General features: G+C 45.7%; 1 protein-coding gene across 3 annotated transcripts in view; it reads left to right on the top strand.

Moving 5' to 3' along the window:
• The window catches only part of TENT5D (terminal nucleotidyltransferase 5D), a 53,338-nt gene that overhangs the window by 12,973 nt on the left and 19,781 nt on the right, over window positions 1-20,584 (top strand). For all 3 annotated transcript variants that reach the window (XM_063935764.1, XM_063935766.1, XM_063935765.1), the window contains exon 2: window positions 10,796-10,901. The gene's annotated coding sequence lies outside the window, so the exon portion shown is untranslated. The remainder of the gene's footprint in view (window positions 1-10,795; window positions 10,902-20,584) is intronic.

Raw genomic sequence — 20,584 nt, 5'->3', positions numbered from 1 at the left:
TGAACGATGCCTTGAGCAGAGCTGATCGTACGCTCTTCCAGATATTGGCAAACTGATGCAAGGTGATATCCACTGCGGGAACAGAAGTTGCTGGAAGCGGTTGGAACTCAGGGACTTTAGGGTGGAATCCAAAGTTGGTGAAGAATGGTGTTGAGGAAGATGAAGAATGATACTGGTTGTTATGACAGAACTCGGCCCAGGGAAGTAATTGAACCCAGTCATCTTGAGAGGAGGACACATAGATGCGGAGGAAGGCCTCCAAGTCCTGATTCACCCTCTCAGTTTGACCATTGGTCTGAGGATGGTAAGCCGTGGAAAACTTTAACTTGACTTGGAGGACTTGACATAAACTTCGCCAGAATTTGGCTGTGAATTGAACTCCTCGATCTGAGATAATTTCTTCTGGAAGACCGTGGAGTCGGAAGATCTCTTGTATGAATACTTGAGCCAACTTGGAAGCTGACGGAAGACCGGTGAGAGGAATGAAGTGTGCCATCTTGGTGAACCGGTCAACTACCACCCAGATGGTATTGAACTTGTTGCACATGGGCAAATCTGTAATAAAATCCATCGACAAATGGGTCCATGGTCGACGGGGAACAGATAGTGGAACCAGTTGCCCCGCAGGCGACTGGCGGGATACTTTATGTTGAGCACACTTTGGGCAAGATGCAATAAACTCCAAAACGTCCTTTTTCAGAGTTGGCCACCAATAGGACCTAGAGATAAACTCCAGGGTTTTTTGGATACCTGTATGTCCGGCAAAACGGGAAGCATGGGCCCAATGCATGAGCTTCTTCCTTAGTGTCGGCTTCACAAAACTTTTCCCTGATGGGGGCGTAGAGTCCATCCCTACCGTGGAGAATGCCAACGGATTTATAATAGGATGCTTGTCTGAAGACTCTGACTCATTTTCTTGCTCCCATGAGCGGGAAAGGGCATCGGCCTTGCGATTCTGAGAGCCCGGACAGAACTGGAGTTTAAAGTCGAACCTGGAAAAGAAAAGTGCCCATCTGGCCTGACGAGGGTTGAGACATTGTGCGCCTTTTAGATATAGAAGGTTCTTGTGGTCTGTAAGGATGGTGATTGAATGAGAAGCTCCCTCCAACAGATATCTCCACTCCTCTAGAGCGAGCTTGATGGCTAGCAACTCCTGGTCGCCAATGGCATAGTTGCGCTCCGCTGGGGAGAACTTCCGTGAGAAGAAACTGCAAGGATGTAAATGACCATCTTTAGCCCTCTGAGATAACACCGCTCCTACTCCAACGGAGGAGGCATCCACCTCTAAGATGAAAGGAGAGTCGATGTCAGGCTGTTTCAGGACAGGTGCAGAGATGAACCTCTGTTTTAAAAGATGAAAAGCTTGCATGGCTTCTTCAGACCACTTGGACGGGTTAGCACCCTTCTTGGTGAAAGCAGTAATAGGCGCCACAATGGTGGAAAAGTCTCGTATAAACTTTCGGTAATAATTGGCGAACCCTAAGAACCTCTGGACCCCTTTGAGGGTTAAGGGTACCGGCCAATTCTGGATTGCTTGTAGTTTCTCAGGATCCATCTCTAGTCCGGAACCGGACACAATGTACCCTAGAAACGGAATGGACTTGACTTCAAAGACGCATTTCTCTAATTTGCAGTAGAGATGATTGACACGGAGACGGGACAGAACCTCCTTTACCCAGAAACGATGTTCCTCTAAATCGTTGGCAAAAATGAGGATATCATCTAGATAGACCACGACATGACGGTATAGAATGTCTCTGAAGATCTCATTGACGAAATGCTGGAAGACAGCTGGAGCATTGCTCAATCCGAAGGGCATGACGAGGTACTCATAATGTCCGTCACGGGTGTTAAATGCGGTCTTCCACTCGTCACCCTCACGGATCCGGATGAGATTGTATGCACCTCTCAGGTCCAGCTTTGTAAAGATGGTAGCTCCGCTAACTCTGTCAAAGAGCTCAGTAATCAGGGGTAAAGGATAGCGGTTCTTGATGGTAATGTCGTTCAAACCTCTGTAGTCGATGCACGGCCGCAGACCACCATCTTTCTTCTTTACAAAAAAGAAGCCTGCGCCGGCTGGAGAAGAAGAAGGTCGAATGAACCCCTTTGCTAGGTTCTCTTTAATGTATTCCTCCATAGAATGTGTCTCGGGGAGAGACAACGGATAAGTTCGGCCTCGAGGTGGAACCTTCCCTGGAACGAGATCAATCGGGCAGTCCCATTCTCTATGAGGAGGAAGGATATCAGCAGAAGCTTTACTGAACACATCCGTGAAATCTTGATATGGAGGAGGTGGAACATCAGACGACCTGGGGGAGGAAGAACAGACAGGCAACACTTTAAACAAACATGTCTTAGTACAGGAGGAACCCCATGCCAGGATTTGCGTAGTCGTCCAATCAATTGTAGGATTGTGAAGACGGAGCCATGGAAGGCCCAGGACCACAGGATGTGTGGCTCTTGGAATCACTAAAAATGAAATAAGTTCGGAATGAAGAACTCCCACTCTCAGACGAACTGGTAGAGTCCTTAGAGAAATAACTGTATCAAAAATTTTACTGCCATCCACAGCAGTTAAGGAAAAGGACGAAGGAAGTCTCTCGGTGGGTAGGGACCACCGTTTAACATAGGCTTCAGTAATAAAGTTCCCAGCTGCTCCGGAATCCAGGAGGGCAATGACGTTCTGATAACGTTGAGCAACTTGAAGCGAGACTGGGAGGTTACAATCTTGAGGAGATGGAGAGGAGATCATTACTCCTAGCCGGCCCTCTCCTTGGCGAGCTAGGATTTGGAGTTTCCCGGACGTTTGGGACAGGCATTAATGGTGTGAGACGGAGCTGCACAATACAGACAGAGAAACTCAGAGAGACGTCTTCGGCGCTCAGCAGGAGTTAAACGGGAACGGCCAATTTGCATGGGTTCATCTGTAGTTGGTGACAGTTGGCGAGGAGGAGGAGTAGAAGATTTTGGAGCAGATGATCTTCCACGCTCAGTTGCTCTCTCTCTGAAACGTAAGTCAACTTTCGTACAAAGTGAGATTAGCTCATCTAACTTGGAGGGTAAGTCTCTGGTAGCTAACTCATCTTTAATACGCTCGGATAAACCATGCCAGAATGCAGCATACAGGGCCTCGTCGTTCCATGCCAGTTCGGATGCCAGGATCTGGAACTGTATAAGATATTGTCCTACAGTACGTGATTCCTGGCGTAAACGGAGAATCTCAGACGAAGCTGAAGTTACCCGGCCTGGCTCGTCGAAGATGCGCCTGAATGTTGACACAAATGCAGTGTAAGAAGATAGCAGGGTGTCGGACCTCTCCCATAACGGTGATGCCCAATCAAGGGCTGAGCCACTGAGAAGAGAAATAATGTAGGCAATTTTTGTACGGTCACTGGGAAAATTGCCAGGTTGTAGCTCAAACTGAATCTCACACTGGTTGAGAAATCCCCTGCAGAATCTTGGAGATCCGTCAAATTTTGCTGGCGTTGGAAGATGAAGACGTGGAGCAGAAATGGGTAAGGTGGGTGGGGTTATAGCTGGAGTCACTGTGGTTGACGCACCAGACGCGCCTGATCCACGGAGAGTTGTCTGAATCCCATCCAGCCGAGTAGAGAGATCCTGGAGACAGCGGATGATGTGGCCCTGTGCAGCCTCCTGATGTTCTAGTCGGGCTGCCAGTTCTTGCATCGGCCTGGCCGCTTGATCCTGGTCTCCGGCTGGATTCATTAGGTCAGTGCTTACTGTCACAACTGAGGGCCTGAGCTGACGGGAGGCAGCCTCAGTTGTAGGGGCTGAGATGTACCGGAACCTGGGAGGTTGTATCAGACCCCTGGACATGTAAGTAACATGAATAATAACTGCCCGAAGGCGTGACCACGACAACTTAGATAAAAGTCAATGATGTTTATTATGACAACTCCGCATCACAGCAGCAATAAAAGAAAACGTAAAAGTCAGCAAAGAATAAATACAGTTCCTGAGTACTACAGCATGGCAGGAGCCACAGGGCACTGGTAGTGTGAGATAGTTCTTATGATCTTCTAGATGGAAAGTCCTTACCAGGCCCGGCTGTAGCAATGGAGATAACCCAGGATTGTACCAGCTGGTGTTCCAGGAAGAGCTGGGTTGCTGAAGGTAAAACAGCTGCTGTGGATACTGGCTGGAACCAGACTGTTGTTAGCACGGAGTGGATACTGGCTGGAACCAGTTAAATAATAAATGAACTTTGGGAGCGATGAAATGTGAACTGAAATGTAGAACTTGAGAGCGGAGAAATAATAATTCCGGTGGAGAGTGGTAAAGTGTAGAAAGGACACCGGCCCTTTAAGGGAAGCTGTACTCTGCTGGAAGCTGAGGCTGGAAGCAGGTAGTGTTGTAGCTGGAAACAGATGAATCCACAATGGATTGGAGAGTCAGGCTACACCGCAGGTGGAATGCTGGTGCGGGTCTCTATGGTGGAAGTCTTGAGACAGGAGCTGGAACCTGGAAGACAATCATAGAAGAGAGACAAACAGGAACTAGGTTTGACAACCAAAGCACTGACGTCTTCCTTGCTCAGGTACAGCTTACTTATACCTGCAGCAAGGAAGGGGTTGGCTAGGCAATTATGCAAATCAACAACACAGACAGCAGATTGGTGGAAATGATCAGATGACAGAATCCAAGATGGCTGCGCCCATGCAGACACTTGGAGGGAAGTTTGGTTTGTAATCCATGTGGTCTGGGAAACAGTAATGGCGGCGCCGGCCACCGGAGACAGGAGACGCCAGGCTGATAGATGCACATTTAACCACGCGGGCACAGCGGAGGCCGCGGCTGATGAAAAGACCACTCTGCATGTGGAAACTCAGGAACAGCGGAATCCGGTCCTGGAACGCTGAGCCCGCCTTAGGAGGCATCTGAAGGGTAAGTAATGGCGTCCAGATACCCGGATCGTGACAACCATCCTCTAGTATTTTGGTTCGGATTTGGTTTTTGGTTTGGTTAAAAATAGATCAAAATGAAGACTAAATAAAGCGATAATCATTAATATAAAAAAAAAACCCACACAAAACGAAAAAAAAAAACCCAGCTAAAATCAAGTAATTTTTTGAATCCAACACCCAAAATTTGGACTTAAAATCTGAATTCTAAACTGTGGGAAGATGTAAATCGGGTTTTAGTTAGATTCGGAGCCACAAAATGCATCGGTGACCATTGCTCATATCTACCCAGCATATACAGATGTGTTCTCATACGTCTAGCCTGAATACCCCACACGGTGTGATCTGCCTTATACAAGTGACCCCTGAGGCCCCTGCATCGCGGCTAGCATCAGGCATTTTTTTTGCATTAAATTGCGTATTAATTGCGACTATGATGCTTCAGGAGCAGAGGCGTAGCTAGGGTTTTCGGGGCCCAGGGCAAGATGGAAAATGGTGCCCCCCCCAAAAAAAAAAAACCACCAAAAGAAGTATGTGCGCGTGTGGCGAAAAATGGGCGTGACCACACCCCAGAAGGGGTGTGGCCACGCACCAGACGGGGTGTGGCCACTAAAAATGGACCACAGTGCCGGTTACAATGCCCCACAGTGCCGGTTACAATGCCCCACTCAGTGCCGGTTACAATGCCCCACTCAGTGCCGGATACATTGCCCCACTCAGTGCCGGATACATTGCCCCACTCAGTGCCGGATACATTGCCCCACTCAGTGCCGGATACATTGCCCCACTCAGTGCCAGTTACATGCCCCACTCAGTGCCGGATACATTGCCCCACTCAGTGCCAGTTACATGCCCCACTCAGTGCCAGTTACATGCCACATTTAGTGCCAGTTACATGATACAATGTTCCGAGCAGACAGTATAAAGAGGTGGCACATTGGTGGAGCTATAACCGCCAGCACGCAGCGTAGATAACTCCGTACAGATGTTCCATTGTGGATAGCAACGTAATAGCCACTCAGTGGTTCCACAACATCAATATGACCAAACTGTGGCTCATTTACCGGGGCGATAACACAAAAAATTCCTCTATACATTTCCAGAAAGCACGGCTAAATAATACATGTCCCCGTGCACCCATCTGAGTCTCGGCGTTACAGAGCGTCTTCTAGGACATGTATAATACATGAGGCAGCAGGAAAACACACACTGTGCGCTAAGTGATTGCACATTTCCCCAGACCAGGAACATTTCCTCCTCCTGCCTGCGGCATATGGGCCGCGGTATTAGGAAGTGCTGAAGGTAAACACGCTGGCCGGGAAAATCAATATTGATAGTTAAATGTCACACGCCAAATCCGGTGTTAGGCTGCAGATGCGGCTCTACCGTTTCTCCCGCCAGCCTGACTTACACCGCGCTGTTTACATGTGTCTTATAAGCGCCACCGGGCTCTGGCGGAGGAAATTGCATCTATACATCATGGGGAAAAGGAGACCAGTGACAGAATATACAGATGCGTCCTCGTGCAGCTAGTGTCTATACGCCATACGGCGCGTCTGAGTGGTGTACATACCGTGTCTTTCTATCCATTTAGCATCTTATACGCATGGCAGGCGCAGCGAGGCACGCAGTGTTTAGATGGAATCTCCCCGCAAGGTGAAGTGATCCTAGTCAGATGGAAGATCATTGCATGTATCTGTCTATAATATATCATCCTGCTGCAAAACATTTATTTCATTGCTTTAACCGTAACCGTACAGAAAATGAGAGAAACTGGCAAACTAATAACCAATTAAAAGTGCAGTGTGCGGAGCACCCCCCTGTACAGTGGGGAACCTGTGGGGTGTGCGGAGCATTATGTACAGTGGGGAACCAGTGAGGTGTGCGGAGCATCCTGTACAGTGGGGAACCTGTGAGGTGTGCGGAGCATCCTGTACAGTGGGGAACCTGTGAGGTGTGCGGCGCATCCTGTACAGTGGGGAACCTGTGAGGTGTGCGGCGCATCCTGTACAGTGGGGAACCTGTGAGGTGTGCGGCGCATCCTGTACAGTGGGGAACCTGTGAGGTGTGCGGCGCATCCTGTACAGTGGGGAACCTGTGAGGTGTGCGGAGCACCCCACTGTACAGTGGGGAACCTGTGAGGTGTGCGGAGCACCCCCCTGTACAGTGGGGAACCTGTGAGGTGTGCGGAGCACCCTGTACAGTGGGGAACCTGTGAGGTGTGCGGAGCATCCTGTACAGTGGGGAACCTGTGAGGTGTTGCGGAGCACCCTGTACAGTGGGGAACCTGTGAGGTGTGCGGAGCACCCTGTACAGTGGGGAACCTGTGAGGTGTGCGGAGCACCCTGTACAGTGGGGAACCTGAGGGGTGTGCGGAGCATCCTGTAAAGAGGGGAACCTGAGGGGTGTGCGGAGCATCCTGTACAGTGGGGAACCTGTGAGGTGTGCGGAGCATCCTGTACAGTGGGGAACCTGTAAGGTGTGCGGAGCATCCTGTACAACGGGGTGTGCGGAGCACCCTGTACAATGGGGAACCTGAGGGGTGTGCAGAGCATCCTGTACAGTGGGGTGTGCGGAGCATCCTGTACAGTGGGGAACCTGTGAGGTGTGCGGAGCATCCCATACAGTGTAGAACCTGTGAGGTGTGCGGAGCATTCTGTACAGTGGGGAACCTGTGAGGTGTGCGGAGCATCCTGTACAGTGGGGAACCTGTGAGGTGTGCGGAGCATTCTGTACAGTGGGGAACCTGTGAGGTGTGCGGAGCATTCTGTACAGTGGGGAACCTGTGAGGTGTGCGGAGCATCCTGTACAACGGGGTGTGCGGAGCACCCTGTACAATGGGGAACCTGAGGGGTGTGCAGAGCATCCTGTACAGTGGGGTGTGCGGAGCATCCTGTACAGTGGGGAACCTGTGAGGTGTGCGGAACATCCCATACAGTGTAGAACCTGTGAGGTGTGCGGAGCATTCTGTACAGTGGGGAACCTGTGAGGTGTGCGGAGCATTCTGTACAGTGGGGAACCTGTGAGGTGTGCGGAGCATTCTGTACAGTGGGGAACCTGTGAGGTGTGCGGAGCATCCTGTACAGTGGGGAACCTGTGGGGTGTGCGGAGCATCCTGTGCAGTGTGGGAGATGAATGCACGCCCGCGTACACAGAGTATGGGAGATGAATGCACGCCCGTGTACACCGAGTATGGGAGATGAATGCACGCCCGTGTGCACCGAGTATGGGAGAGGAATGCACACCCGTGTGCACCGAGTATGGGAGATGAATGCACGCCCGTGTGCACCGAGTATGGGAGATGAATGCACGCCCGCGTGCACCGAGTATGGGAGATGAATGCACGCCCGCGTACACCGAGTATGGGAGATGAATGCACGCCCGCGTACACCGAGTATGGGAGATGAATGCACGCCCGCGTACACCGAGTATGGGAGATTAATGCACGCCCGTGTACACCGAGTATGGGAGAGGAATGCACGCCCGTGTACATCGAGTATGGGAGATGAATGCACGCCCGCGTACACCGAGTATGGGAGATGAATGCACACCCGTGTACACCGAGTACGAGTATGGGAGATGAACGCACGCCCGCGTACACCCAGTATGGGAGAGGAATGCACGCCCGCGTACACCCAGTATGGGAGAGGAATGCACGCCCGTGTACACCGAGTATGGGAGAGGAATGCACGCCCGTGTACACCGAGTATGGGAGAGGAATGCACGCCCGTGTACACCCAGTATGGGAGATGAATGCACGCCCGTGTACACCCAGTATGGGAGATGAATGCACACCCGTGTACACCGAGTATGGGAGATGAATGCACGCCCGCGTACACCGAGTATGGGAGATGAATGCACGCCCGCGTACACCGAGTATGGGAGATGAATGCACGCCCGCGTACACCCAGTGTGGGAGATGAATGCACGCCCGCGTACACCGAGTATGGGAGATGAATGCACGCCCGCGTACACATAGTATGGGAGATGAATGCACGCCCGTGTACACATAGTATGGGAGATGAATGCACGCCCGTGTACACCGAGTATGGGAGATGAATGCACGCCCGTGTACACCCAGTATGGGAGATGAATGCACGCCCGCGTACACCGAGTATGGGAGATGAATGCACGCCCGCGTACACCCAGTGTGGGAGATGAATGCACGCCCGCGTACACCGAGTATGGGAGATGAATGCACGCCCGCGTACACCCAGTATGGGAGATGAATGCACGCCCGCGTACACCGAGTATGGGAGATGAATGCACGCCCGTGTACACCGAGTATGGGAGATGAATGCACGCCCGCGTACACCCAGTGTGGGAGATGAATGCACGCCCGCGTACACCCAGTATGGGAGATGAATGCACGCCCGTGTACACATAGTATGGGAGATGAATGCACGCCCGTGTACACATAGTATGGGAGATGAATGCACGCCCGTGTACACCCAGTAGGGGAGATGAATGCACGCCCGTGTACACCCAGTATGGGAGATGAATGCACGCCCGCGTACACCGAGTATGGGAGATGAATGCACGCCCGCGTACACCGAGTATGGGAGATGAATGCACGCCCGTGTACACCGAGTACGAGTATGGGAGATGAACGCACGCCCGCGTACACCGAGTATGGGAGATGAATGCACGCCCGTGTACACCGAGTATGGGAGATGAATGCACGCCCGTGTACACCGAGTATGGGAGATGAATGCACGCCCGTGTACACCCAGTATGGGAGATGAATGCACGCCCGCGTACACCGAGTATGGGAGATGAATGCACGCCCGCGTACACAGAGTATGGGAGATGAATGCACACCCGTGTACACCGAGTACGAGTATGGGAGATGAACGCACGCCCGCGTACACCGAGTATGGGAGATGAATGCACGCCCGTGTACACCGAGTATGGGAGATGAATGCACGTCCGTGTACACCGAGTATGGGAGAGGAATGCACGCCCGTGTAGTGTACACCGAGTATGGGAGAGGAATGCACGCCCGTGTACACCGAGTATGGGAGATGAATGCACGCCCGCGTACACCGAGTATGGGAGATGAATGCACGCCCGCGTACACCCAGTGTGGGAGATGAATGCACGCCCGCGTACACAGAGTATGGGAGATGAATGCACGCCCGTGTACACCGAGTATGGGAGATGAATGCACGCCCGCGTACACCCAGTATGGGAGATGAATGCACGCCCGCGTACACCCAGTATGGGAGATGAATGCACGCCCGCGTACACCCAGTATGGGAGATGAATGCACGCCCGCGTACACCCAGTATGGGAGATGAATGCACGCCCGTGTACACCGAGTATGGGAGATGAATGCACGCCCGCGTACACCCAGTATGGGAGATGAATGCACGCCCGCGTACACCCAGTATGGGAGATGAATGCACGCCCGCGTACACCCAGTATGGGAGATGAATGCACGCCCGCGTACACCCAGTATGGGAGATGAATGCACGCCCGCGTACACCCAGTATGGGAGATGAATGCACGCCCGCGTACACCCAGTATGGGAGATGAATGCGCGCCCGTGTACACCCAGTATGGGAGATGAATGAACGCCCGTGTATACCCAGTATGGGAGATGAATGCACGCCCGTGTATACCCAGTATGGGAGATGAATGCACGCCCGCGTACACCCAGTATGGGAGATGAATGCACGCCCACGTACACCCAGTATGGGAGATGAATGCACGCCCGTGTACACCCAGTATGGGAGATGAATGCACGCCCGTGTACACCCAGTATGGGAGATGAATGCACGCCCGCGTACACCCAGTATGGGAGATGAATGCACGCCCGTGTGTTGGGGTTACAGTTATTACAGGCACTGATCTGTGTGATTCCCCCCCAGGCGGCCCCTCTCTGTACCACACTGACAGCATCGCTTCTCTGAAGAATCAGATGAGTCACCTGCGCGTCTCTCCGCTATTACCAGACGAGCAGCGCAGATTACACAGGTGAGTCTCTGCATCTGTAACATTTACCCAGCGCCTCCATTCAGCCGCTGAAGCCTTGTGTAAACGCCATGTTACAGTGCTGACATTGCTTCCTGTCGTAGGATCACACAGAGCTGTTTAGGTTCTTAGGAAAACTGAGCATCTGCCGACAGAGGATTCACAGGCGGAAACTTGCGGAGCTGCTCTGTTCTCAGCCATTAAATGATTTGACCTTTTGAAGAGTAATGCAGAGCTTTCCGTGCTCTGCGGCTCTGTGTAATGAGAGATCAGTTACCCACGTCACCCTCATACTCACCGGCGGCTACCATGTGTCATAGGAATACATGTAGCTCGCAGGGTATCGTATAATGCCGGCACTAAATGTGATGTATATATTGCAGCATAATAGTATTGTGTAACTGACATAACACACACAGTATATTGGGGGTAAATCTGAGTTGATCGCAGCAGGAATTTTGTTAGCAGTTGGGTAAAACAATGGCCCTCATTCCGAGTTGTTCGCTCGCAAGTTGCTTTTAGCAGCATTGCACACGCTAAGCCGCCGCCTACTGGGAGTGAATCTTAGCTTAGCAAAATTGCGAATGAAAGATTCTCAAATTTGCGGATAGAAATTTCTGTGCAGTTTCTGAGTAGCTCGACACTTACTCTGCCACTGCGATCAGTTCAGTCAGTTTCGTTCCTGGTTTGACGTCACAAACAAACCCAGCGTTCGCCCAGACACTCCTCCGTTTCTCCAGCCACTCCTGCGTTTTTCCCAGAAACGGTAGCGTTTTTCCACACACACCCATAAAACGGCCAGTTTCCGCCCAGAAACACCCACTTCCTGTCAATCACATTACGATCACCAGAACGAAGAAAAAACCTCGTAATGCCGTGAGTAATATACCTAACTGCATAGCAAATTTACTTGGCGCAGTCACAGTGCGAACATTGCGCATGCGCAATTAGCGGAAAATCGCTGCAATGCGAAGAAAATTACCGAGCGAACAACTCGGAATGAGGGCCCATGTGACACAGCGAGTATTATCTGTAGGCGTCACGTTCCTGTAACTGATATACTGTATACTAGATACACATAGAATGTGACACAGAGGATTATCTGTAGGTGTCACGTTCCTGTAACTGATATACTGTATACTAGATACACATAGAATGTGACACAGAGGATTATCTGTAGGTGTCACGTTCCTGTAACTGATATACTGTATACTAGATACACATAGAATGTGACACAGAGGATTATCTGTAGGTGTCACGTTCCTGTAACTGATATACTGTATACTAGATACACATAGAATGTGACACAGAGGATTATCTGTAGACGTCACGTTCCTGTAACTGATATACTGTATACTAGATACACATAGAATGTGACACAGAGGATTATCTGTAGGTGTCACGTTCCTGTAACTGATATACTGTATACTAGATACACATAGAATGTGACACAGAGGATTATCTGTAGGTGTCACGTTCCTGTAACTGATATACTGTATACTAGATACACATAGAATGTGACACAGAGGATTATCTGTAGGTGTCACGTTCCTGTAACTGATATACTGTATACTAGATACACATAGAATGTGACACAGAGGATTATCTGTAGACGTCACGTTCCTGTAACTGATATACTGTATACTAGATACACATAGAATGTGACACAGAGGATTATCTGTAGGCGTCACGTTCCTGTAACTGATATACTGTATACTAGATACACATAGAATGTGACACAGAGGATTATCTGTAGGTGTCACGTTCCTGTAACTGATATACTGTATACTAGATACACATAGAATGTGACACAGAGGATTATCTGTAGGTGTCACGTTCCTGTAACTGATATACTGTATACTAGATACACATAGAATGTGACACAGAGGATTATCTGTAGGCGTCACGTTCCTGTAACTGATATACTGTATACTAGATACACATAGAATGTGACACAGAGGATTATCTGTAGGTGTCACGTTCCTGTAACTGATATACTGTATACTAGATACACATAGAATGTGACAGAGGATTATCTGTAGGTGTCACGTTCCTGTAACTGATATACTGTATACTAGATACACATAGAATGTGACACAGAGGATTATCTGTAGGTGTCACGTTCCTGTAACTGATATACTGTATACTAGATACACATAGAATGTGACACAGAGGATTATCTGTAGGTGTCACGTTCCTGTAACTGATATAATGTATACTAGATACACATAGAATGTGACACAGAGGATTATCTGTAGGTGTCACGTTCCTGTAACTGATATACTGTATACTAGATACACATAGAATGTGATACAGAGGATTATCTGTAGGTGTCACGTTCCTGTAACTGATATACTGTATACTAGATACACATAGAATGTGACACAGAGGATTATCTGTAGGTGTCACGTTCCTGTAACTGATATACTGTATACTAGATACACATAGAATGTGACACAGAGGATTATCTGTAGGCGTCACGTTCCTGTAACTGATATACTGTATACTAGATACACATAGAATGTGACACAGAGGATTATCTGTAGGCGTCACGTTCCTGTAACTGATATACTGTATACTAGATACACATAGAATGTGACACAGAGTATTATCTGTAGGTGTCACGTTCCTGTAACTGATATACTGTATACTAGATACACATAGAATGTGACACAGAGGATTATCTGTAGGCGTCACGTTCCTGTAACTGATATACTGTATACTAGATACACATAGAATGTGACACAGAGGATTATCTGTAGGCGTCACGTTCCTGTAACTGATATACTGTATACTAGATACACATAGAATGTGACACAGAGGATTATCTGTAGGCGTCACGTTCCTGTAACTGATATACTGTATACTAGATACACATAGAATGTGACACAGAGGATTATCTGTAGGCGTCACGTTCCTGTAACTGATATACTGTATACTAGATACACATAGAATGTGACACAGAGGATTATCTGTAGGCGTCACGTTCCTGTAACTGATATAATGTATACTAGATACACATAGAATGTGACACAGAGGATTATCTGTAGACGTCACGTTCCTGTAACTGATATACTGTATACTAGATACACATAGAATGTGACAGAGGATTATCTGTAGGCGTCACGTTCCTGTAACTGATATACTGTATACTAGATACACATAGAATGTGACACAGAGGATTATCTGTAGGCGTCACGTTCCTGTAACTGATATACTGTATACTATATACACATAGAATGTGACAGAGGATTATCTGTAGGTGTCACGTTCCTGTAACTGATATACTGTATACTAGATACACATAGAATGTGACACAGAGGATTATCTGTAGGTGTCACGTTCCTGTAACTGATATACTGTATACTAGATACACATAGAATGTGACACAGAGGATTATCTGTAGATGTCACGTTCCTGTAACTGATATACTGTATACTAGATACACATAGAATGTGACACAGAGGATTATCTGTAGGTGTCACGTTCCTGTAACTGATATACTGTATACTAGATACACATAGAATGTGACACAGAGGATTATCTGTAGACGTCACGTTCCTGTAACTGATATACTGTATACTAGATACACATAGAATGTGACACAGAGGATTATCTGTAGGTGTCACGTTCCTGTAACTGATATACTGTATACTAGATACACATAGAATGTGACACAGAGGATTATCTGTAGGTGTCACGTTCCTGTAACTGATATACTGTATACTAGATACACATAGAATGTGACACAGAGGATTATCTGTAGGTGTCACGTTCCTGTAACTGATATACTGTATACTAGATACACATAGAATGTGACACAGAGGATTATCTGTAGGTGTCACGTTCCTGTAACTGATATACTGTATACTAGATACACATAGAATGTGACACAGAGGATTATCTGTAGGTGTCACGTTCCTGTAACTGATATACTGTATACTAGATACACATAGAATGTGACACAGAGGATTATCTGTAGGTGTCACGTTCCTGTAACTGATATACTGTATACTAGATACACATAGAATGTGACACAGAGGATTATCTGTAGGTGTCACGTTCCTGTAACTGATATACTGTATACTAGATACACATAGAATGTGACACAGAGGATTATCTGTAGGTGTCACGTTCCTGTAACTGATATACTGTATACTAGATACACATAGAATGTGACACAGAGGATTATCTGTAGGTGTCACGTTCCTGTAACTGATATACTGTATACTAGATACACATAGAATGTGACACAGAGGATTATCTGTAGGTGTCACGTTCCTGTAACTGATATACTGTATACTAGATACACATAGAATGTGACACAGAGGATTATCTGTAGGTGTCACGTTCCTGTAACTGATATACTGTATACTAGATACACATAGAATGTGACACAGAGGATTATCTGTAGACGTCACGTTCCTGTAACTGATATACTGTATACTAGATACACATAGAATGTGACACAGAGGATTATCTGTAGGTGTCACGTTCCTGTAACTGATATACTGTATACTAGATACACATAGAATGTGACACAGAGGATTATCTGTAGGTGTCACGTTCCTGTAACTGATATACTGTATACTAGATACACATAGAATGTGACACAGAGGATTATCTGTAGGTGTCACGTTCCTGTAACTGATATACTGTATACTAGATACACATAGAATGTGACACAGAGGATTATCTGTAGACGTCACGTTCCTGTAACTGATATACTGTATACTAGATACACATAGAATGTGACACAGAGGATTATCTGTAGGTGTCACGTTCCTGTAACTGATATACTGTATACTAGATACACATAGAATGTGACACAGAGGATTATCTGTAGGTGTCACGTTCCTGTAACTGATATACTGTATACTAGATACACATAGAATGTGACACAGAGGATTATCTGTAGGTGTCACGTTCCTGTAACTGATATACTGTATACTAGATACACATAGAATGTGACACAGAGGATTATCTGTAGGTGTCACGTTCCTGTAACTGATATACTGTATACTAGATACACATAGAATGTGACACAGAGGATTATCTGTAGGTGTCACGTTCCTGTAACTGATATACTGTATACTAGATACACATAGAATGTGACACAGAGGATTATCTGTAGGTGTCACGTTCCTGTAACTGATATACTGTATACTAGATACACATAGAATGTGACACAGAGGATTATCTGTAGGTGTCACGTTCCTGTAACTGATATACTGTATACTAGATACACATAGAATGTGACACAGAGGATTATCTGTAGGTGTCACGTTCCTGTAACTGATATACTGTATACTAGATACACATAGAATGTGACACAGAGGATTATCTGTAGGTGTCACGTTCCTGTAACTGATATACTGTATACTAGATACACATAGAATGTGACACAGAGGATTATCTGTAGGTGTCACGTTCCTGTAACTGATATACTGTATACTAGATACACATAGAATGTGACACAGAGGATTATCTGTAGGTGTCACGTTCCTGTAACTGATATACTGTATACTAGATACACATAGAATGTGACACAGAGGATTATCTGTAGATGTCACGTTCCTGTAACTGATATACTGTATACTAGATACACATAGAATGTGACACAGAGGATTATCTGTAGGTGTCACGTTCCTGTAACTGATATACTGTATACTAGATACACATAGAATGTGACACAGAGGATTATCTGTAGACGTCACGTTCCTGTAACTGATATACTGTATACTAGATACACATAGAATGTGACACAGAGGATTATCTGTAGGTGTCACGTTCCTGTAACTGATATACTGTATACTAGATACACATAGAATGTGACACAGAGGATTATCTGTAGGTGTCACGTTCCTGTAACTGATATACTGTATACTAGATACACATAGAATGTGACACAGAGGATTATCTGTAGGTGTCACGTTCCTGTAACTGATATACTGTATACTAGATACACATAGAATGTGACACAGAGGATTATCTGTAGGTGTCACGTTCCTGTAACTGATATACTGTATACTAGATACACATAGAATGTGACACAGAGGATTATCTGTAGGTGTCACGTTCCTGTAACTGATATACTGTATACTAGATACACATAGAATGTGACACAGAGGATTATCTGTAGGTGTCACGTTCCTGTAACTGATATACTGTATACTAGATACACATAGAATGTGACACAGAGGATTATCTGTAGGTGTCACGTTCCTGTAACTGATATACTGTATACTAGATACACATAGAATGTGACACAGAGGATTATCTGTAGGTGTCACGTTCCTGTAACTGATATACTGTATACTAGATACACATAGAATGTGACACAGAGGATTATCTGTAGGTGTCACGTTCCTGTAACTGATATACTGTATACTAGATACACATAGAATGTGACACAGAGGATTATCTGTAGGTGTCACGTTCCTGTAACTGATATACTGTATACTAGATACACATAGAATGTGACACAGAGGATTATCTGTAGGTGTCACGTTCCTGTAACTGATATACTGTATACTAGATACACATAGAATGTGACACAGAGGATTATCTGTAGACGTCACGTTCCTGTAACTGATATACTGTATACTAGATACACATAGAATGTGACACAGAGGATTATCTGTAGGTGTCACGTTCCTGTAACTGATATACTGTATACTAGATACACATAGAATGTGACACAGAGGATTATCTGTAGGTGTCACGTTCCTGTAACTGATATACTGTATACTAGATACACATAGAATGTGACACAGAGGATTATCTGTAGGTGTCACGTTCCTGTAACTGATATACTGTATACTAGATACACATAGAATGTGACACAGAGGATTATCTGTAGGTGTCACGTTCCTGTAACTGATATACTGTATACTAGATACACATAGAATGTGACACAGAGGATTATCTGTAGGTGTCACGTTCCTGTAACTGATATACTGTATACTAGATACACATAGAATGTGACACAGAGGATTATCTGTAGGTGTCACGTTCCTGTAACTGATATACTGTATACTAGATACACATAGAATGTGACACAGAGGATTATCTGTAGACGTCACGTTCCTGTAACTGATATACTGTATACTAGATACACATAGAATGTGACACAGAGGATTATCTGTAGGTGTCACGTTCCTGTAACTGATATACTGTATACTAGATACACATAGAATGTGACACAGAGGATTATCTGTAGGTGTCACGTTCCTGTAACTGATATACTGTATACTAGATACACATAGAATGTGACACAGAGGATTATCTGTAGGTGTCACGTTCCTGTAACTGATATACTGTATACTAGATACACATAGAATGTGACACAGAGGATTATCTGTAGGTGTCACGTTCCTGTAACTGATATACTGTATACTAGATACACATAGAATGTGACACAGAGGATTATCTGTAGGTGTCACGTTCCTGTAACTGATATACTGTATACTAGATACACATAGAATGTGACACAGAGGATTATCTGTAGGTGTCACGTTCCTGTAACTGATATACTGTATACTAGATACACATAGAATGTGACACAGAGGATTATCTGTAGGTGTCACGTTCCTGTAACTGATATACTGTATACTAGATACACATAGAATGTGACACAGAGGATTATCTGTAGGTGTCACGTTCCTGTAACTGATATACTGTATACTAGATACACATAGAATGTGACACAGAGGATTATCTGTAGGCGTGACGTTCCTGTAACTGATATACTGTATACTAGATACACATAGAATGTGACACAGAGGATTATCTGTAGGTGTCACGTTCCTGTAACTGATATACTGTATACTAGATACACATAGAATGTGACACAGAGGATTATCTGTAGGCGTCACGTTCCTGTAACTGATATACTGTATACTAGATACACATAGAATGTGACACAGAGGATTATCTGTAGGTGTCACGTTCCTGTAACTGATATACTGTATACTAGATACACATAGAATGTGACACAGAGGATTATCTGTAGATGTCACGTTCCTGTAACTGATATACTGTATACTAGATACACATAGAATGTGACACAGAGGATTATCTGTAGGTGTCACGTTCCTGTAACTGATATAATGTATACTAGATACACATAGAATGTGACACAGAGGATTATCTGTAGGTGTCACGTTCCTGTAACTGATATAATGTATACTAGATACACATAGAATGTGACACAGAGGATTATCTGTAGGTGTCACGTTCCTGTAACTGATATACTGTATACTAGATACACATAGAATGTGATACAGAGGATTATCTGTAGGTGTCACGTTCCTGTAACTGATATACTGTATACTAGATACACATAGAATGTGACACAGAGGATTATCTGTAGGTGTCACGTTCCTGTAACTGATATACTGTATACTAGATACACATAGAATGTGACACAGAGGATTATCTGTAGGCGTCACGTTCCTGTAACTGATATACTGTATACTAGATACACATAGAATGTGACACAGAGGATTATCTGTAGGCGTCACGTTCCTGTAACTGATATACTGTATACTAGATACACATAGAATGTGACACAGAGTATTATCTGTAGGTGTCACGTTCCTGTAACTGATATACTGTATACTAGATACACATAGAATGTGACACAGAGGATTATCTGTAGGCGTCACGTTCCTGTAACTGATATACTGTATACTAGATACACATAGAATGTGACACAGAGGATTATCTGTAGGCGTCACGTTCCTGTAACTGATATACTGTATACTAGATACACATAGAATGTGACACAGAGGATTATCTGTAGGCGTCACGTTCCTGTAACTGATATACTGTATACTAGATACACATAGAATGTGACACAGAGGATTATCTGTAGGCGTCACGTTCCTGTAACTGATATACTGTATACTAGATACACATAGAATGTGACACAGAGGATTATCTGTAGGCGTCACGTTCCTGTAACTGATATAATGTATACTAGATACACATAGAATGTGACACAGAGGATTATCTGTAGACGTCACGTTCCTGTAACTGATATACTGTATACTAGATACACATAGAATGTGACAGAGGATTATCTGTAGGCGTCACGTTCCTGTAACTGATATACTGTATACTAGATACACATAGAATGTGACACAGAGGATTATCTGTAGGCGTCACGTTCCTGTAACTGATATACTGTATACTATATACACATAGAATGTGACAGAGGATTATCTGTAGGTGTCACGTTCCTGTAACTGATATACTGTATACTAGATACACATAGAATGTGACACAGAGGATTATCTGTAGGTGTCACGTTCCTGTAACTGATATACTGTATACTAGATACACATAGAATGTGACACAGAGGATTATCTGTAGATGTCACGTTCCTGTAACTGATATACTGTATACTAGATACACATAGAATGTGACACAGAGGATTATCTGTAGGTGTCACGTTCCTGTAACTGATATACTGTATACTAGATACACATAGAATGTGACACAGAGGATTATCTGTAGACGTCACGTTCCTGTAACTGATATACTGTATACTAGATACACATAGAATGTGACACAGAGGATTATCTGTAGGTGTCACGTTCCTGTAACTGATATACTGTATACTAGATACACATAGAATGTGACACAGAGGATTATCTGTAGGTGTCACGTTCCTGTAACTG

The sequence above is a fragment of the Pseudophryne corroboree genome, chromosome 8 (assembly GCF_028390025.1).
Source record: "Pseudophryne corroboree isolate aPseCor3 chromosome 8, aPseCor3.hap2, whole genome shotgun sequence".
Classification (NCBI taxonomy): domain Eukaryota; kingdom Metazoa; phylum Chordata; class Amphibia; order Anura; family Myobatrachidae; genus Pseudophryne; species Pseudophryne corroboree.
This window is presented reverse-complemented; position numbering and strand designations above follow the sequence as displayed.